General features: G+C 37.6%; 1 long non-coding RNA gene across 11 annotated transcripts in view; it reads left to right on the top strand.

Annotated features, from left to right (window-relative positions):
* The window catches only part of LOC138843425 (uncharacterized), a 442,121-nt gene that overhangs the window by 396,032 nt on the left and 23,896 nt on the right, over positions 1-22,193 (top strand). The window contains exon 3 of one of the 11 annotated variants that reach the window (XR_016211950.1): positions 2,446-2,561. The exons of the other annotated variants lie outside the window; for them this stretch is intronic. This is a non-coding gene — a long non-coding RNA (uncharacterized LOC138843425). The remainder of the gene's footprint in view (positions 1-2,445; positions 2,562-22,193) is intronic. 11 annotated transcript variants of the gene reach the window in all.

The raw sequence follows: 22,193 nt of genomic DNA, 5'->3' as shown, positions 1-22,193 counted from the left end.
AGGCACATTAACAGGAAGTTGGAGTGGAAGCAGAGCAGTCTGGACTGCAGTAGGCACTCTAATATGCAATGTGGGGGTCCTAAGAGGCACATTAGTCTGCTGAACCATGATGACAGCCTTTGTTTAGTTATTTTAAAATATTTCTTTGCTTTCTTAACTTTTATCATCCTGTTTTAAACTAAAGAATAGATCTTGTAATGGTTTGAGATTTTTTTGCATCCAACCTATCCACTTTCCTCCTCAAAAACTTTGGAAGACAGATGGTATTGTATCAATCGCTTGATTTCCAGTGGAAGAAATATAGAGTCACCAAATAGGTCCAACTCTGAAAACTTCCTATTCCCAAAGGGAATGGTTTGCTCAACCATTCGCTCTGCCACATTTCAACATTTTTCATTGTCAATTAGAAGCCATGCCTTCCATCCTGCTGTAGACATGTGTTCTACTTCCTGAACATTTTCCTTATTTTTAGATCTAGAGTGTGTTTGTTTATCAGGTGACTGGCATATAGGCTGCCCATAGTTTTTAAGCCAGACTTTATTCATGAGGTTTGCTAATATTGTATTTGTGTTAGAAAATATCTCCTGTTCATAAAAATATAGTTGTATTGTGGGTAAGACTATACCTCTGAACTATGCTTTAAATCTCATCATTAAAAACATCAATCCTGAAGCCATGGGTTTAGTGCAGTGGATAAGAAATCACTTAGGTTGTTTGGGTTGAATGGTGTTTATCCTGGAGAGAAACACAACCTACAGTGGGGATGGTGCTTATTGCCCAGCCTCAGTAGGGGACAGTAACTCTGCTGACAATTATGTCACCCATCATTAGGTCATGAGGAGAGGATCAGTTCCTAGACATATGGACCATTTGTCTTGAGGTATATTCGCTTATAACTTATAGTAACATTTTAAGTATCATTCTCAATATATGATGATACAATGCCTTTTTAATGCTTTTTTTTTTAGAAAGATTTGCTTATTTATTTGGAAGGCAGACTTTCTGAGAGAAAGGGAGACACACCCACACCCACACACATACAGAGCTGCAAGAGAGAGTGGATATCCACTAGTTTACTCTCCAAATGACCACTACAGCCAGGGCTGGGCCAAGTCAAAACCACTAGTCTGGAGCACCATTTGAGTCTCCCACGTGGGTGGCAGAAGTCCTGGTCTATGTTCTGCTGCTTTTCAATGTGTGGTAGCAAGCAGCAGGATTGGAAGTAGAGCAACTGAGACTTGAAAGTATTTAGTTATTTTAATTTTACTATTTATCTATCTAATCTTTCTCTCTCTCTCTCTCTGAAAGGTGGAGTGACAAAGAGAGACTGGATTTGATTTCCAACTCTGTTTTCGATCCCAGCTTCCTGCTGATGTGCACCCTGGAGGCAGCAGAGGTTGGCTCAAGTAATTGGGTCCCTGCCACCCTTGTGAGAGACCCAGACTGAGTTCTGGGCTACTGACTTCAGTTCAACTAAACCCCAGCTGTTGTAGGCATTTGGGTAGTGAACTATGGGTAGAAGATATTCTCTCTCTCTCTCTCTCTCTCTCTCTCTGCCTTTCAAGTAAAAAACAGTAACTATTAGTCTTTTCAGGTCATTATTTGCAATGAATTAATACTTTTAGAAAAAAAATTTATTTACAATGTCTTTAGTAATAAATTGTTCTGTTCATTGATTTTTAGATTTTTTTTACAAACGTTTTTGTTCCAATAGGCATCTATGAATCTCAGAAAATATAATCTATTGAATTTATGGTATTTTTAATTTTCAGATATTTGGATTACAAAATATAACTTCAGTTTAGAAAAGAAACAATACATTACTAAATGCTTGGACATTTCTTTTTTTATTTTTATTTTTTGCCAGGCAGAATTAGACAGTGAGAGAGAGAGACAGAGAGAGAGAGTTATATACAGTGAGAGAGAGAGAGAGAGAAAGGTCTTCCTTCCATTGGTTCACCCCTCAAATGGCCACCACGGCCGGTGCTGTGCCCATCCGAAGCCAGGAGCTGGGTACTTCCTCCCGGTTTCCCATGTGGGTGCAGGGACCCAAGCACCTGTGCCATCCTCCGCTGCCCTTCCGGGACACAGCAGAGAGCTGGACTGGAAGAGGAGCAACTGGGACAGAATCTGGCGCCCTAACCAGAACTAGAAGCCGGGGTGCCGGCGCCGCAGGCGGAGGATTAGCCAAGTGAGCCATGGCGGCGCCAGCTGATCGTCTTCCAAACATTGATTTTTACTTCTTTCCCACTACGTAGAATGCCTCCAGGAGGCAGTAATGACACAACTGTGTGAAATTAACGCATACCTTTTGACATACCAATTGGTTCAGTGATAAATATGTGGCCTAATACTAAGTCAAAGAGTCCCAGATGTTACATTAGCTAGATGTCTTCATTCAAGGATGCCCAGACTAACATGAACTTTCATACTTGTGCTCTTTAGGTATGGGAAAGCAAATAAAAACCCCTCATTTGGGGATGTGAATGAAGAAATGCCTTGTGTCATGTCAGTGCCATGGAACCTGGATAAACTGGGATGTTGTAAATGACATACCTGTAGTAAGTGTACATTGAACACAGTCAGATGAAGCTCTGTTTGCTGCCAGCTGCCATCTTGTGAACATGGGTAAAGCCACTTTGAAAACAAAGCTGATAAGAAAACAGAGTTCTGAAAATTACAGAAAAAGGGACTTGTGTATGTAGCAAATGATTTTGGAATAACACTACTATGATAATTATGGTATCAACGTTGATATACTTTAAATCTTATTTTTTAATTTATCTGAAATAATTTGAAGAAATTTAACAAAAGCTAAACTTTGAACAATGAACTCACTACACAGGTTATTGGTTGTTAAAAATACCCATAAACTTGGGATAATTATGAAAATAGTTGAGTTTAGAATCATCCTATTTTCTCCTAATTAAGTGCTCAAACTTCAGAGCAGTGCTATAATTTAGAGACATTATTATTAATCTCCTTTTTGTCTTTTTTTTTAATTTAGAATGGATTCATAATATTTATATTCTTTTGTAAACCATGATATTCCAGGATTTCTGGCCTTAGTTCTACCTGTAGATGGGTTCCCTGTTTCCCATTCTTCCTTTCTCATAACTTCCCCATTCCTGAACTCTGTGTTAACTTTCAGTCAGCCTCACGTGCTTGTTGAGCACTGTTTAATTGAGGACTCATGAGGGGTAGAGTCCCTAAGCTTGTCAGTGTTTAAAATGTGTGCCTTCCTTCACCCCTGTTTTATAATTAAATGACAAGTAGATGTTGTCAGAGAACAAAATTTCAACAAAATTGAATTTAAAGCTCTAAGTGGTTTCTATTAGTGATTCAGAAGTCAGACAGGATCCCATCTACAAGTCAGAAGATGCTCTGCCAGGCATGGCAGAACAATCTGCTTATCTAAGGTTGCTAGAGCAGGAACAAGGCAACAGCACAGTGAAAAGCGTGATTGGTTAATATCAAGTAATTTTTGAATACTTTCCTTTTAGGAAAAAAGCAGAGGGGGCATCCAGATCATGTTGGCTGAGACAGACTGGGCTCCTTTAGACTGGTTGCTGTGAATTGTTTTAAACTAAGCTGCTTTTAAGTTCAACTTGATTTCCTGTCAGCTAGAATGAGTGATCTCATTGTGGTTTGGTCTGGTCTGGTCTGTTGGGCCTAATGCAGACGCTCAGCCCAAAACAATGGCCTCTCATAAATTTTATTTAATAAAATACTTTGATTTGATGCCTTTTTTTAATCTCTCGGAGTTTTATTCACGGTGCTCTGATTTTTACTGGCATTCAATATTATTAAGCAACTTTGAGGTTGATCTCATTTTTTGCCTTCTTATACCATAGTTTTTAAAAGAAAGTTTAACAGCAGAAGATATCTTTCTTCTTGAACTTCTTTACCTGTGATTTATTTGCATCTCAGTCATCCAAATCAAACTGTCAAAATAAAGCATGCTCAACTCTCTATCTTCAGATTCCATTCTTTTTAGATTTCAGAGTCTTTTTCCTATATTATAACTGTGAATGTTCTTCTATTCTTCATGTTTATCTATATGTTTGGAGTTTTTATGTAAGAAACATAAATTATTTTATGCTATTTTCCCTTATACATCCTTCATATCTATCATCATAGCTCCATTTGTTTTAATTGTGCTGCCTCTTTCTGTTTATTTTGATTTCCTCAAATCTTTTACATGACATTAATTTTATTTGAATTTAGCCATATTTGTTCTGATTCCTGCTATTGCATTTGTTTACTGTATCAGAAATCGTGTGTTTTAGTTCTCAATTTATTTTCTTAGCTCTGACATATCCCTCGCTTTGCATTCTGTTGTTGTATCATCTCATCTTTGTGGAATAATATTTCCTCTCACCTTTCAAAACTTAATTGAATTTCTTTATTAAGGTATTTTATAGTGCAAAAACATTGGCAGGAGGTCTGTCAGTGCTTCTTGGGTTATGTTTTCTAATAAAAGTAATTTTTTCTATTGTATTTGTAGTTTGTGTACCACTTCTCTTTATCTTTTTAGTAATGAATTAAGTAGCACTGTCCACATCTTGTTCTGATACAGTTGAGCTAATTTTCTTTGATAGGTGACGTCCTTCTGACACTTCAGCCATTGTTCCCTTTCTCCCTGGCCTCATGAGAGAAGCTTTCCTGCTTCACTGATATTGGATTTCACTGTGTGACACTTATTTTGAACTTTACATCCTATGACCAGGGGAGTATTTGATGGTGTGATGGAAGGTGTGAATGCATTAAGGAGTACCTAGAAACCCAGGAAAGGGTTAATCAGGGTGCATCTGTGAAGGTGTTTGCAGACAAGATTAGCACCCAAGTCTCAGTGGACTGAATAGGAAGCGCCAGACTTGATGTGGGCAGGTAACGTCAATAGGCTAGGATCTGCAGAGACTAGACACAGAAGGCAAATTTGTCCTTTGCTCTGAGAACTGGGACATACTTGTCTTTTTCTTTGTGCATCGGTTACCATCCTTTGTAATCAAAGACTTTTCAATCATTGTCCCCTTACTAGCATTCAGGCTATTGGTTTGATAGTGAGAGTTACAGTCTGCTTTCCAGGTTCTGAGTTCCTTAGACTTGGACCGAGCCATGCCACTGCTACTCCAAGGTCTTTGGCGTACAGACAGCTTTGTCTAGAGACTTCTCAGTTGCTAAAATCTCCAGATTCAGTTATTCTCACAGAACCCCTGACACATTCCTGCATGTATATTCTTTTTTTTTCCAGTTATTTAAGGTATACATTTCTGTAGTTCCTATATACAGAGATTCAGGCACATAGTGATACTTCCCACCGCACCCTTCCTCCTGCCCATCCTCCCACATTTCTTCCTTCTCCCTCTCCTTTTCTCATTCTTAATTTTTACAAAGATCCATTTTCAGTTAGTGTTATACTCATAAGACTAACCCTACACTAAGTAAAGAGTTCAACAAATAGTATGAAGGAAAAAAAAAAAAAACACTGTTCCTCAACAGTCGAGACAAAGGGCTGTAAAATTATCAAATCTCGAATGTTAATTTCACTCCTATAGATTATAATTTGGGTTTTCTATTAGTTACCACAGATCAGGAAAAACATGAGGTATATGTCTTTTTGGGACTGCCTATTTCACTAAGTAAAATGGTATCCAGTTGCATCCATTTTGTTGCAAATGGCAAGATTTTTTTTTTACCACTGTGCAGTATTCCATAGTGCATATATACCATAATTTCATTATCCACTCTTCAGTTGATGGACATTTGGGTTGATTCCATATCTTAGCTGTTGTGAGTTGAGCTGGAGTAAACATGGGGGTTTAGATAGTTCTTTCATATGCTGATTTCATTTCATTTGAGTAAATTCCCAGGAGTGGGATAACTGGGACATATGGTAGGTATAAATTCAGATTTCTGAGGTATCTCCATATTGTCTTCCACTGGGCTGCTCCAGTTTACATTTCCACCAACTGTGGATTAGGGTACCTTTTCCCCAACATCCCCATAAGCATTTGTTGTTTGTTTATTTCTGTATGAGAAATATTCTAAATGGAATGAGGTGAAACCTAATTGTGATTTTGATTTTCATTTCATTGATGGCTGATGATACTGAGCATGTTTTCATGATACTGTTAACCTTTTGAATTTCCTCTTAAAAAATGTCTGTTCAACTCCTTTGCCCATCTACTAACTGTACTGTTTGTCTTATTGTTGTTGAGTTTCTTGAACTTTTTATAGATTCTATATATTAATCTTTTATTAGTTTGCATAGCTTGCAAATTTCACCATTCTGTCAGTTGCCTCTTCACTTCACTGAGTGTTTCTTTTGCAGCACAAAAACTTCTCAGCTTGATGTAATCCCATTTGCAAATTTTGGCTTTGACTGCCTATACTACTGGGATCTTTTCCAGGAAGTCTTTGCCAATACCAAAGTCTTTCAGAGTTTCTCCAATGTTCTCTAGTAATTTGATGGTATCAGGTTATAGATGTAGGTTCTTGATCCATTTTGAGTATTTTTTTTGTGTGTGTGTAAGGTGTAAAGTAGGAATATAGTTTCATACTTCCGCATGTGAAGATCCACTTTCCCCAGCACCATTTGCAGAAGAGATTATATTTGCTCCGGGGATTAATTTGAGCTCCTTTTTCAAAGAAAATTTTGTTGTATGTTGTGGTGGATTCGTTCTGAGAGAAGGAGCGCAGTGGGGGCAAGACGCATGGAGTCACCACACAGACCCCTGGGGTCAGGTGAAAGCCGGCTAGAGGCGAGCAGCCTGCAGACTCGTTTATTTCAGTTGGTACAGCAGCTTAAATAGCCAAGGCAGCCAATCCGGTCAAGGGGCAGTTTATGCCCGAACCAATCACAGCCTGTTGCCAGGCAGTATCCGAAGCCATCCAGTCACAGCCTATTGCCAGGCAGGCTCTGTTGCCATGTGGTTTCCCAGGGGGCTTTCCAGGGGTTTCTGAAGTCACTCCTGAGTAACTGATGCTCATTTGCCAGCGGCCATCTTGGCATGGCCTTCTCATTCCACCACAGTTGTAGATGTATGGATTGATTTGTGGAGTTTCTATTCTGTTCCATTTATGTACTTGTCGGTTTTTGTGCCAGTTGCCAGGCTATTTTGATTATAACTGCCCTGTAATATGTCCTGAAATCAAATATTGTGATGCCTCCAGCTTTGTTTTTGTTGTATATGATTGCTTAAGATATTCGGTGTCTTTTGTGTTTCCATATGAATTTTTGCATCATTTTTTTCTAGCTCTGGGAAGAATGTCCTTAGCATGTTGATTGGGATTGAATCTGTAAATTGCTTTCATTAGTATGGACATTTTGATGATATTGATTATTTCGATCAGTTAACATGATATATTTTTCCATTTTTTGTGTCTTCTATTTCTTTTTTCACATTTTGTAATTTTCATTGTAGAGATCTTTGACATCCTTGGTTAAATTTATTCTAATTTATTTTTTGTAGCTATTGTGAATGGGGTTGATCTTAAAAGTTCTTTCTCGGCCATGGCATTGTCTGTGTATATAAAAAATATTGATTTTTGTATGTTAATTTCATATCCTGCCACTTTCTAAACTCTTTAATGAGTTCTGATAGTCTCTCAGTGGAGTCTATTGGTTCCCCTTTATACATAATCATCTCATCTGCCAAAAGGGATAGTATGTCTTGCTCCTTAACAATTTGTATACCTTTGATTTCTTTTTCTTGCCTAATGGGTCTGGCTATAGCTTCCAGTAATATATTGAATAGCAGTGGTTAGAGTGGGCATCCTTGTCTGCTTCTGGATCTCAGTGGGAATGCTTCCAACTTTTCTCCATTCAGTAAGATGCTGGCTGTGGGTTTGTCATAAATTGCCTTGATTGTGTTTAGGAATGTTCCTTCTAAACCCAATTTGCTTACTTATTTTATCATGGATGGATGTTGTATTTTATCAGATGCCTTCTCTGCATCTATTGAAATAATCATTTTTTTTCCTTCAGTTTGTTAATTTGATGTGTAACTTTTATTGATTGTCCAATGTTGGACCATCTCTACATAAAATGTATAAATCTCATTTGGTCTGGGTGAATGATCTTTCTGATGTGTTGTTGGATTCAATTAGCGGTATCCCATGAGTTTTGATATGTTGTACTGTCATCTTCAATTGTTTCTAGAATTTTTTTATTATCCTTTTATTATCTATTTCTTCTATGACCCACTGTTCATTCAGGAGCATGATGTTCCGTCTCCTTGTGCTTGCATATGTTCTGGAGATTCCAGAATTGTTAATATTCTACTTCATTGCATTATGACCATAGAAGGTGTGTCATTTTGATTTCTTTTGAATTTGCTGAGAGTTGCTTTATGGCCATTCTTGCTTATGGTGGAGAAAGTTCCATTCACTGATGACAAGAATGTGTATTCTGCAACTGTGGGATGAAATGTTCTGTAGATATCAGTTAGGCCCATTTGCGCCATAGTGTCGATTAGCTCTATTGCTGCTTTGTTGATTTTCTGTCTAGTTGATTTGTCCATTGATGAAATTGAGGTGTTGAAATCCCTTGATACTATTGTGTTGGAGTCTGTGCCTCCCTCTAGATCCATCAACATTCTTTTAAATAGCCAGGTGCCCTAGAATTGTGTGCATATACATTAATTATAGTTATGTCTTCCTGTTGAATTGATCCCATAATCTTTACATAGTGCCCTTTTTGACTCTTTAATAGTTTTTGTGTTAAAGTCTATTTTTTTCTGATATTAGGACATTCTTTCAATTCTGTATTTATGGAGAACCCTGACTAGGAAGAGTGTAAGTAGAGACATCGTGAACAAGTATCTCACATTTGCAATGAAGGACAATGACTTGTCCTTCTGCACTTCGCCTTCCATACTCAGAACATCCTCTGGGTAGCTGCTTGTCTCAGCATGGCATTACAGATGGAGCAGAACTAAACCCAGTGCTGATCCTTGAACCATTCTGAGTCTCTCCCAGCTAAACCAGGAAGATTGTAGCCACTTTACAGATCCATGAGTGATAACAACAAATGTCTTCTGTAATACCTCAGATCATGGAGTTATAGCTTTACTGCTGCAAAATGGACTAGAACTTTTTTCCATTTTATTTGGAGCCAGTCCCATATTCTAAATTCTTCTGAGATCCCAGCTTTGGGTCTCAGTACAAGGGAGACACCCAATTCATTACTTCGACAACTTCTCCATTTTAGCGGAAGATAATTCTTCCTGGCCCTTCCTACTGACCTGTGTCTGTGAGGAGGTCGTGCCTTGACATTTAGGGACATTTGAGAATTTTCTCTGACCTTTCCTAGGGCTGATTCATCATTTTGTTATTCTGCTTACTCTAAAATTGAAGACTTCAATAAAAGTTATTAGACCATTACTGATAAATTCCTTTTTTTTTTTTTTCCTCATCACTAGTTCTGGGAAAAGAGCTTTAAAAGCCATAATGTGTAACCTGCTTCAAGTCACACCTGTCTGTCTGACTTAGCTTTGTTTATCCTCATACTCATGAAATAAGACTGTTCAGTTGCTAGAGCAGAATTTTTGTCAGGATAGTTTTGTTGTCCATTCATTTGTTTGATTTTTGCTCCTTTTTTAGACAATGGAGATATGACTTTCTTTATATATTTATTCTTCAATCCTAAGATTGAAGATTTCACTTACATATTATTGAGAAATGCCACAAGGAAAACAGTTTACAAATACAAGGTAAGGTTATATTCTGCACAGGAAATACATTGTCTATTATTTTAAAAAATAGCTACGTGTATTTTGTCTAGGTGTTAAGGCAGTTTTGTCCCAAATTCAGGTGCCTGGGTTTGATTTTTGAGCAGCTCTGGCTCCTTATTTTAACATCCTACCAATGCCAACTTTGGGGGTGGGGGCAGTCGTGATAGCTCAGGTGATTATGTTCCAGCAACCCACATTGGAGACCTGGAATGTATTTTTGACTCCTGGCTCCTGCTCCGTCCAATGCCAAGCTATTTGTGGTCATTAAGGTTTAATTATTTATTTGTAAGGGAGAGTTTCAGAGAGGCAGTGACAGAGGGAGACAGAGAAAGACACAGAGAGAGAGAAAGAGAGAGAGAGAGAGAGAGAGAGAGAGAGTCTTCTATCTGCTAGTTCACTCCCCAGATGGCCACAACGGCCTGAGCTGTGATGATTTGAAGCCAGGAGCCAGGAGCGCAGGGGCCCAAGGACTTGGGTCATCTTCTCTTGCTTTCCCAGTCCATAGCAGAGAGCTGGATCAAAAATGGAGAAGCTGGGACTCTAACTGGTACTCATATGGGATGCCGGCACTGCAGGTTTTGGCTTTACCTGCTATGCCACAGCAAAGGCCCCCTTTGCTTTTTTTTTCTCCCAAAATGTGTTGTAAAGATAATGCATCATCTAATTTTTTTGTATCTGATACCTAAGTAATTAGGAAAAATCTATAGTGCTTTCAAATCCTTTCTAGAATACACTCTACCCTAAAGGAAATTTACACTAACCTAATCTAAAACATGACTCAGAGTACGCAGCAGAAGGCTTGCTCACACAGAGCATTTGCTCACAGCATCTAGTCTCTGCCAGTCTTTGGCAAACAACTCAGTGATTACAACATAAACACTCCACCTTTCCCATTGCTAATTAAGAAATTACAAAACTTGTGTGGTAAATGAGCAACTTTGGAGAAAACATCATTTGTAAAGTAGAAGCAACAAAAAAGAAACTCAGAGGCTAAGAATTTGACACCTTTCCTGTGGGTGTCTTAAGGAGCTTGGGTAAATCATCCTAACTTGCATTTCCAAGCAGTACCCCTGACTGAAGGTGGTATTGTGGTACAGCATTTTCGCAACACTCTTAACTGTGCTATTTTTGTTGCTACAGGCAAACCATTAATGAACAATTCAGCTTGCCAGTAAGGTTGATTTAAATACTAAATGAGCCTATGCTAGCCAACTCCAGGTAGTTTTCCTCTATTCATAGTTATTAATTCATATGTCACATCGTAAGCCAGATAACTCACTACTTGAATAACTTGCTTTTGGTTTGATTACCTGCATTTTACTGAAGACATTTTAATCATTTTATAAATTATTTAGGATCACACAAGAGAACTGGAAAATTGATATGAGTGATTATTTCTTCCTTCCTCACTCTGCATTACAGCTTGACTTTGCAAAGAAGATTAATTTCTAAAATAAATATTATCTTTGTAAATTGTATAGTCTAAGCTACTGCAAATATTGATGGAGATCTCTTCACCAGTTTTAGATGAAAGACGCTTTTGTAAGCTATTTTCTCCATTTGCTGATGTAAAAAAAGTAAAAACATTTAAGTTAATTCCTAATGGACTATTTGAAAACTTTTTTTTCGGTCATGCACTAGCATACCTCTTTGAGAAATGGTTAGATGGGGGCCAGAGTTGTGGAATAGCAGGTAAAGCCGCTGCCTGCAGTGCTGGCAACCCATATGAGTGCTGATTTGAGTCCTGGCTGTTCCATTTCTGATCCAGCTCTCTGCTGTGGCCTGGGAAGGCAGTGGAGGATGACCCAAGTGCTTGGGCCCCTGCACCTGTGTGGGAGACCTGGAGGAAGCTCCTGGCTCCTGGCTTCAGATTGGAACAGCTCCAGCCATTGTGGTCATTTGGGGAGTAAACCATTGGATGGAAGACCTCTTTCTCTATAATTCTGCCTTTCAAGTAAATAAATTTTTTTTTTTTTTTTTGTTTTTTTGTTTTTTTGTTTTTTTTTTTAGGAAGTAGTGAGATCTAATCACGCAAAAGTGTATATTCTGCTATACTATATAAAAGTAGCTGGCATAAGTGAAATATTAATGGACTCACATAAACAGAGTGGAATAAAAAATTTTTGTTTGTATTTTTAGATCTTAGTGTATTTAGATCTTAGTGTATGTACATTGGTGATGAATGTTTTAGAAAGCCTTCATTTTAATTGAATTTTACTTGACTTCTTGTTACTCAATCACATAGTGAAATAAAACAGTGAAATAAAACAAATTGGCATTTTTCCATGCGAATGCACAAATCCAAGTACTTGAGCTATCACAGCTGCATCTCAGGGTCTGCCTTGGGTGTAAGCTCGAACCAGGCACTGGGGCCGAGATTCTAACGCAAGCCCTCTATACAACATGCTTGTGTCTTAACCACTAGACTGGGCACCAACTCTGTCAATACATTTTGTTTCAAGAGTTTCAGATGAAATATTTGACTCCAAGGGTTAACTCAGGAGTGAAAATAAACGTCTGCTTGAAAGCTGACCTATCTTCTTAACAGATATTTTTGAAGTATGTTAACAGACCGGAGCTGTCACAGGACTGGGTTAACCATGACATTTTGAAATGATTGTCGTTGTAGAATTTCCTTTGGGCAGTTGCTGCTTGCTTTGTTAAATTGCACACATTTTTCAGGAAAACATGTTCCCGGCTGCATCAAAGGTGTTGAGTAACTGTGTTAACCTTGGTGTATTTTGGCACTAGGAGGTCAAGTAGAAGTCAATAAATGTCTCCCACAGCCTTGTTAAACTCCAAGGGCACAAACAGAGGTGTTTATGAGCTGCAGGGGACAATTTGGTCAAGTATAAGTTTCCCTTCAAATTGCTTATTGCCATTTTAGTGGTAGAACATATTTTAAGTCACTTCTTTGACGGAACATATTGGCTGTGGTGCGTGGGCTTCTGTGTTTTTCTGAGACAGATGGCAGTTGCCCATTTCTGTGCATTGTTATCTTCTAGCTTTAAGTATCACACTTACTAGTGAACTGGACTTTGCTCTAATTTTCTTTTCTACTTTGAGTAGGCCTATCTCATCAAAATATCTTTACAAAGAAATATTTAAGGTGTGTACCGATGAACTTCCAACAATAAGCGGTAGAAAAAGAAAAAGGCATTAAAATGAGTTCAAACTTGTAGTAGACTCTCCCTCTTGGAACTTATCCTCTTCTGGCTTGGATGTGCCTTAAGATTGCTACAGAGGACAATCATGGCTACCACAAATGTGGGTGAATCCCAACCAGAAAATACCGTCCATGTTATTTTATTTAGCCTTTCAGAAGGAAGATGATGGCACAAAGAATGCAGATGGCTTTTATTTTCATTCACATCACCCTTCTGAAAAGTAAACTCTCTCACATAGAAATTAAAAGGAGATTGCATCTAGTAAAATCTCTAATATTTGGCCAGCGCCGTGGCTCACTAGGCTAATCCTCTGCCTTGTGGCGCCAGCACACCGGGTTCTAGTCCTGGTCAGGGCGCCGGATTCTGTCCCGGTTGTCCCTCTTCCAGGCCAGCTCTCTGCTGTGGCCTGGGAGTGCAGTGGAGGATGGCCCAAGTGCTTGGGCCCTGCACCCCATGGGAGACCAGGATAAGTACCTGATTCCTGCCATCGGATCAGCGCGGTGTGCCGGCCGCAGTGTGCCGGCCATTGGAGGGTGAACCAACGGCAAAGGAAGACCTTTCTCTCTGTCTCTCTCTCTCACTGTTTTTAACAGATATAAATTTCCAAATTACAGCTTATGGATTACAGTGGCTTTTCCCCCCCATAACTTCCCTCCCACCCACAACCCTCCCATCTCCCGCTCCCTTTCCCATTCCATTCACATCAAGATTCATTTTCAATTCTCTTTATATACAGAAGATCAATTTAGTATATATTAAGTAAAGATTTCCAAAATGCACCCACACAGAAACACAAAATGTAAAGTACTGTTTGAGTACTAGGTATAGCATTAATTCACATTAAGGACAGAGATTCTACATGAGGAGTAAGTACACAGTGACTCCTGTTGTTGACTTAACAATTTGACACTCTTGTTTATGGCATCAGTAATCTCCCTAGGCTCTAGTCATGAGTTGCCAAGGCTATGGAAGCCTTTTGAGTTCACCGACTCTGATCTTATTTAGACAAGTTCATAGTTGAAGTGGAAGTTCTCTCCTCCCTTCAGAGAAAGGTACCTCCTTCTTTGATGGCACATTCTTTCCATTGGGAACTCACTCGCAAAGATCTTTCATTTAGGTCCTCTTTTTTTTTTCCCCAGAGTGTCTTGGTTTTCCATGCCTAAAGCACTCTCATGGGCTCTTCAGCCATATCTGAATGCCTTAAGGGCTGATTTTGAGGCCAGAGTGCTATTTAGGACATCTGCCATTCTATGAGTCTGCTGTGTATCCCGATTCCCATGATGGATCGTTCTCTCCCTTTTTGATTCTATCAATTAGTATTAGCAGACACTATTCTTGTTTATGTGATCCCTTTGTTTCTTAGTTCTATCATTGTGATGAATTGTGAACAGAAATTGATCACTTGGACTAGTGAGATGGCATTGGTACATGCCACCTTGATGGGATTGAATTGGAATCCCCTGGCAAGTTTCTAACTCTACCATTTGGGGCAAGTCCGATTGAGCATGTCCCATATTGTACATCTCCTCCCTCTCTTATTCCTACTCTTATATTTAACAGAGATCACTTTTCAGTTAAATTTAAACACCTAAGAATAATTGTGTGTTCGCTAAAGATTTCAACCAATAGTATTGAGTAGAACAAAAAATATATTAAAAAGGATAAAGTATTAAGCTGTTCATCAACATTCAGGATAAGGGCTGATCAAGTCACTGTTTCTCAAAATGTCCATTTCACTTCAATAGGTTTCCTTTTTGGTGCTCGGTTAGTTGTCACTGATCAGAGAGAACATATGATATTTGTTCCTTTGGGACTGGATTATTTCCCTCAGCATGATTTTTTTAAAATCAATCAGGGACCAGCACCATGGCTCACTTGGTTAATCCTCCACTTGCAGCACCAGCATCCCATATGGGCAATGGGTTCTCATCCTCGTTGCTCCTCTTCCAGTCCAGCTCTCTGCTATGGCCTGGGGAAGGCAGTGGAGGGTGGCCCAAGTGCTTGGGCCCCTGCACCCACATGGGAGACAAGAGGAGACATCTGGCTGCTGGCTTCGCTCGGGCTGCTGTGGCCATTTGGGGAGTGAACCAACAGAAGAAAGACCTTTCTGTCTGTCTCTTTCTCTCACTGCCTAACTCTATCTGTCAAATGAACAAATTAAAAAAAATAAAAATCAATCAGGTTAATCTATGATTCACCTCTTTCTCTTAAATTCTTTTAAACCAGGGAAAAATGATGTTGATTTGTTTAAATTTCAGCATCACATTTTAATACATTGTTTCTAGAGCCTGACATATAGTAAATATGTATTAATTATCTGGGAAGAATAAAAGAGGAATAATAAAATTATTGAAATACATTGAAAGCATAACACTTTTTTCATGTACTTAGTGATTATAGAATATATATTTAAATTGTTTTCAGGATTCATGACCATCACAGATCTTGATACAATCTGATTTTCTTTTTCTCCGTATATGTAACATGTCTGTAATGATAAACCATATCTGACTATGTGATGAAATGCAACACTTTCTAAAAAGAGGAACAAAAGATTGCTTAGTCAAGTTGCTAGGCTAAACTGTATCTCCTTGTCTTTATTCTGTCCATACAGAATTAGATCAGTTTTCCAAGAACTTTACGTGTTCTCCCCTCAGTGTAGCTCAAGAGTGATAGAGATGCTGAAGTCACTCTGTCGCCACAACCTTTAACTCCTAATCTGTTAAATTATCTTTGGATTGTTGCAATATCTTTGAAACTGAGTAGGTCACAAATAATTTCCTACATGCCAAATCATCTAATGGCTTCTTTCTAATCTTTAGCCTTCCACATCTTTGCAGTTTTGGAGACTACTGATTACTGTAGTCTTGATGTTCTCTTCTATGTCCCCAGGGACACAGGTTTTCCCTGTCAGGACTGCTCTTTTTCCGTCTCCTCCAGGATTTCAGTGGCCTCCAGAGAACGCATCCATTTTGAGGTTTCCGTTCTCACTGTATGCTGCTGACTTCAGAAGTTGCTATCTCTACTGCTGAAACATCTCTTGGGTTTCTAGACTTTAGTTCCAGTGCTCACCTTGTGGACCTGGGATTTTAGTGTCCCTGGGAGGATCTCAAGCTCTGCATGCTCTCCCGCTGTCATGTCACGACTATTCAATTTTGCTTCAAGGGTCCGTCATCCCTTGTACTCTCCTTTAACCCAAAGGCCAGAAAGCTATCTTCTTTAATTTTTTTTAATCTTACCCTCTTCTCATGACAGTAAGACTTAAAATCCATCAATCATCCTGTCTTGACTATTTCTTTCTTTCTTTTTTTTTTTTTTTTTTGACAGAGTTAGTGAGAGTTATAGACAGAGAGAGAGTTATAGACAGTGAGAGAGAGACAGAGAAAAAGCTATTCCTTCTTGTTGGTTCATCCCCCAAATGGCTGCTGTGGCTGGTGCGCTGTGCTCCGAAGCCAGGAGCCAGGTGCCTCCTCCTGGTCTCCCATGCGGGTGCAGGGACCAAGCATTTGGGCCATCCTCCACTGCCTTCCTGGTCCACAGTAGAGAGCTGGACTGCCTTCTCCTTTTCATTCCATAACTCATCCCATAACTATTGGAAGTTGATCTTTCTGTTTTTCATATTCTATTTCAATTTAAACTCCATAATTATTCCAAAATTTTAACCTTGTAATTTTAACCTTTGTAAAGGATCCAATCTTTTTCCTCTCCTGATCAAAATGTTCAACCTCTCATTGTCTTCAAAAAAAGATATAACCTCCTTCTTATTAGTATTTGTAGTGATGGCATAAATGTGGTGTTTTTATAGATATCTTAAAAACTATTAATTTTACTGGAAAGGCAGAGAAAGAGAAAGAGAGAGAGAGAGAGAGAGAGAGAGATTACCCATACACTGGCTCACTCTGCAAATGCTCACAACAGCGTGGACTATGCCAAGCCCAAACCAGGAGTTGGAAACCTGACCTAGCTCTCTTATGTGAGTGGCAGGGACCCACCCACCGGAGTCATCACAACTGCCTCTCAGGGTGTGCATTAGTTGTGCATGACATTGGGTACTAAAAGCTGACTGGTCACAATTGATACATGACGTAAGTTTAAAACACACCTTCACTTTCAGAGACGTACAATTAAAAGTATTAAAAATTATTGGATTTTATTATATGTTGAAAATATTTTGACCCTACTGGTTTATGCACTCTCACAATGAATCCCACTTGTTTCTTTTTATTAATGTGACTAAGGATATTTTACATTGTTATGTGCAGTGTTTGAAATGGGCATTAGCCATAAAATAATAACCAGAAATAACTGATACTAGAAGCAGCTTATCTTTTGAGATAATAGCAGAAACAGAAAGGTCACTTTCACTCTCCCCAACCCATCTTCCCTGAAGCAGGTTTCAAAATCCTTGGAAGGATTTTCTGACCTTCTCCTGAAGCAAGTCTTCAGACCCTTATGTGAGAGGTGCCCTCCCTATATTCAGAAGTAAAAACATCATTATCTCAGAGGATAAATTTGGTCACAATGAAGTCTGACCAAACAAACCTTGATAACTTTCTACTGTTTATTACCATTTGATCACACTTTTGGTCCATTCCTGTTTCTCCATGACTGCCACATTTATCAGATCTAGCATAAAAACACAACTTTAAATATTTCTTCAGGTCTTCATTACTTGATAAAGGCTCCAATATTACATATAATTTATATTAATAAATGTGTATGCTTCTCTCTTATTAATCTTTCTTTTGCTATAGGACTGAGCCATGAGCTTAGGATAGGTTGAGATAAATACATGTTTTTCTTCCCTTTGCAGTATATTCTTATTTGCTGATGTTGAGTAGAAGACAGAAGATAATTATGTTCTACAGGAAGCTGCTAATCCATTGAGTTATGATAACTTAGTATCTCTTGTTTTCAGCTTTTGGATTTTACTCACAAATTAAAGATCATCAATATTATAATGGAAACTTATTCTTCCTTTAAAATCTTATTAAAAGTTTCTATTTATACTATTTAGACTTGAAACCATGAATCAAGAATCTGGTCTATACGTTGGGCCAAATGTCTTTACTACCTACATTATTATATTTGATAAAAATCAAGCAAGTTATTTTGAATTTGCAATTTTAATGAAAATTGAAGTAAACAGGAAAATATATGCCATAATTAAAGTCAACCAATGTTAAGGCTAGAAGTTGATGAATTATTAGACTATTTTGCAGTAAATCTAATGAGATAGTATGAATCGTTTTCATCCTGCTTATTGGCATATCCTATTCTGCAATTAAGTTTAGCTTCAAGTTGAGTATTACTTATTAAAGTGAAATACATTGTTTAAATCCATGTATATGAATGGGATGATAGGTTATATTATTTAAAAAACCCTCATGTTCACATAAGTTAAAATGAGCACATTCTAAACATTTTTACACATAAATCATCATTGACTATAGAATAACATAGACAGCTCTTTAGAAAGCAGTACATAATTGCCACAAAAACAACAAACTATAAAGGTAACTTCTATTCCCTTATGAGAATCATTATGAGGTATTTAAACTTGTGCTTAAAATGAAGCTGTCCTTTTCTTTCTGCCTAGATGTCATATCCTTGTGGTGAAAGAAATGTCTAAAAATATCCCCTTCCCTATTTAATCGAGTGTATATGAGAGTGTGCTGTAATTGGTATTCTGATTGCACTCAGAATCTTCATCATACCCATTTTTGTTTCAATACTGTCATTATCATAGTTTTACATTATCATACTTAAAGCACTTATGATATATGCAGAGAAAATTGTAAATGATGAAAGTTATGCTTGTGGGTTTTAGAAAAAAGTATACATAAGGGCTTTTGAGAAGGACATTTAACCATGAAATAATAGAAGTAGAGAAAACAAGTAATACTATATGACAAGTTAAGCAGAGGAAGGAAAGGTGACCTTGCAAATATAACATGTAAAATTTTGACATTTCAATATATTTATCTAATATATGTTAACCATCTAACAATAGTGAAGTGTTGTTATGCTTTTAAATTTCAATAAGTCTTCAGATAGGAAGCATAAAGTGCAAATGTTTCATTTTTTGTTTTGTGTCTTGGAGTAATATATACTACAACAGGATTATTCAAAAGAATAATGCAAATGATTAAGGCAGGTCATCCACTTCTTTTCAGTTGCTATTTTTAGCTGCTCATTTCTGATCATTATGTACTGCTTAACATAATCATTTATATTTAAAATGAATATTTCTAGGAAAGCTGAGGTCACTTTATATATACATTTAAAATATATAGGCATTATTCATGATATACACTCCTACTATTTTATACTCACAAGATAATATGTATGAACATTCTTTTAAAACATATTATTTTGATTAGCTCAAATAACAAAATTACTCATAAGCCAAAATGCACTGAGTAAAGAAAATTGAGAATATACTCAATTTGGATGAACAAGGTGAAAAAAATGTCATAGTATAGAACTGGAGGTCTCAACTATAAAGAAAATAAACTGAAATTGTATAGCTTATTAGTATCTATAACAAAATCACAAAAAGGAAGAACAAAAGGCTTATGAAACTCTCAGAGGTTTTTGAACAGTAGAAATTGAGATTCCCATGAATGTTACACATCATTTTCAACATCTTATTATTTGCCACATATATACTTATTGTTTTTCATGTCTTCAGTAAATTTAATTTCCTAAAATTAAATAGTGAAATATAGACTATGAAGTATTTTGTAATTTAGTATTTTATTGTAAAAATATTTAAAATAGGATAAACTCCCTTTATTGAGTAAAAGCTTCAACTTTTGTAGCATGATTCCCATGAATCTCAGTGATACGGATTCAATGAGCGTTTATAGCTTCATTGCCCAACATTTGGTTCTCACAAGTCAGCATGCTGAATTAAAACTATATGCTTTCATTTGCACTGTGACTACTCTCTCCTTCCTAGTTACTTCTTGCTTAAGATTTATTTATTCTGTGAGAATGAAGTTCATTCATGAAGTTCTTTGAAGGTGTCTTCTGATCCTATCAGAAAGAGCTTTTTGCAGTCTCATATGATGTTTGAAAAGCACATAGATTTAAACCAGAATTGAATATCCCTTTAATAATAACGGCTCCTTGGGTTTTAGGTAAAACGAAAATAAATGCCAAGAATTGTCATGTCATGTCACTATTGTCTATTACTCCTTCTGATGATGTAGCACCATGGTCTAAATCTAGCTTGAAGAAACTGATTTCACAAAAATTATATTTGTGCCGATGTTATAATGCAGGCTCCTTTCTTCACATTCCATACCTTCTTATAAGAATGGACACAAGTATTTGTAAGAAAAATATAAGGGGGTATTTACTAATGTTTTGTGGTCCCAGATCTTGTCTGCTTTTCCTTGCTATTTCCCTTAACTTGCATACAAATTTGAAGACTTGGAAAACCCTATTTCATGTAACAGTTCTGGGGAAATGATCAAAAGTTCTCCACCAGAAGTTACTAAGCTCTATGGGAAGTGAAAATACAATTCCAAAGCCACACCAACAAAGGGAGAGAACTCAATAATAAAGCTGTTATGCAACTTATTTTTAGAAGTAGTGAGATTCAAAAAATTTCCCTTCCTCCTGAGTGTCCTGAAATTTGATTTAAAATGTTTATTTATTTGAAAAGCACGGTGGCATAGAGAGATGAAGAAGGGGAGAGAGAGAAAGAGACGGGGAGAGAGGGAGAGAGCATCCACCTGCTGATTCACTCCTCAAGTGGCTGTAATAGCCAGCTTTCACTGAAGACAGTATCCAGGGAGTCCTTCCAAGTCCCCCCCATGAGTGGCAGGATTCCAGGTACTTGGGTCCTCATCTGTTGCCTTCCCATGTGCATTAGAGGGAAACTGGATTGGAAGCAGAGGAGCTGGAACTCCAGCCCAGGCACTCTGATATGGGATGGCAATGCTACAAGAAGTGTTTTAACCTATTGTGCCACAATGTCAGTTGCTACGCAATTCTATTTAAATCCTACTATTAGATCTCTCTTAATTGTCAACACCCTAAGGAGGGGTATCATAGACACCTTGTGTTTGAATGTTCTCTAAGGTATTATTAATAAAATATAGCACTCAGACTTTTCATAAATACTGGACTTATATAACATTCTATGCTTAGATTCTTCATTTTACATCAGAAATAACTGAAAGTGATTAGAAAGTTGCAGATTTACAAAAATAATTTAGGATTTTCATTTCCAATAATAGTGAAATGGAGTATTTGGAGCTATTATTCCAGGAAAAAGAAAAATCTTGGAAAAATTATAAAATATCATACAATAATTGAGGTTGTAAGACAATAGAGAAAAGCCCAATTAAAAAAAAATAAAAAAACGAAAGATATGGCTAAACACTAAAAAGGAGAGGAAATGGCTGGTGCCGTGGCTCACTTGGCTAATCCTCCGCCTGTGGCCCCGGCACCCCAGGTTCTAGTCCCGGTTGGGAAACCGGATTCTGTTCCGGTTGCTCCTCTTCCAGTCCAGCTCTCTGCTGTGGCCCGGGAGTGCAGTGGAGGATGGCCCAAGTCCTTGGGCCTTGCAACCGCATGGGTGACCAAGCGAAGCACCTGGCTCCTGGCTTCGGATAGGTGCAGTGCGCTGGCCATAGCAGATATTTGGGGGGTGAACCAACGGGAGGAAGACCTTTCTCTCTGTTTTTCTCTTTCTCACCGTCAAACTCTGCCTATCAAAAAAAAATAAATAAATAAAAAAAGAGGGAAAGAAAATATTGTGAACACAAAAGGAGAAATAACTATAGACATAGAATAGATTCAAATTACTATAATATACTATATTTTCTTTTATCAGCACATTTGAAAATAGAAATGATCACTAAATACCCACCATCACTCCCTATTCCGTTTACTCCATGCTAACACACCAGCCTCTTTTGTTCTGACAATTACTTTTACTTTTGCCTATCTGGATTTCTCTTCCACAAAATTGTAGCATGGCAAAATCCTCAGAATTCAAGTGTAGCCTCTAATAACATTTTAAAAAGAAAGTTTATCATTAATTGTAACAAATATATCAGGCTTTATTTTCTGTTATATTATCCCTGCCTGTTAAGCTTTCTCTTCATTGTGTTGATACTTTATTTTCTTCACAGTCTTTGGCATTATGTGAAGTTATGCTAATTTTTAAATTTACATTTTTCTTTACTTGTATATCCTGTCTTCTTTACTAAAAATAATGTCACAAAAGCAAGGGCTTTATCAGTTTTTTTCTACCACTTTGTCATAGGAA

This window comes from Oryctolagus cuniculus, chromosome 8, assembly GCF_051225735.1.
Source record: "Oryctolagus cuniculus isolate XC-2025 breed Fujian yellow rabbit chromosome 8, ASM5122573v1, whole genome shotgun sequence".
In the NCBI taxonomy this organism is placed as follows: Eukaryota; Metazoa; Chordata; class Mammalia; order Lagomorpha; family Leporidae; genus Oryctolagus; species Oryctolagus cuniculus.
The sequence above is the reverse complement of the archived record's forward strand: the minus strand, read 5'-3'. Positions and strand labels throughout refer to the sequence as shown.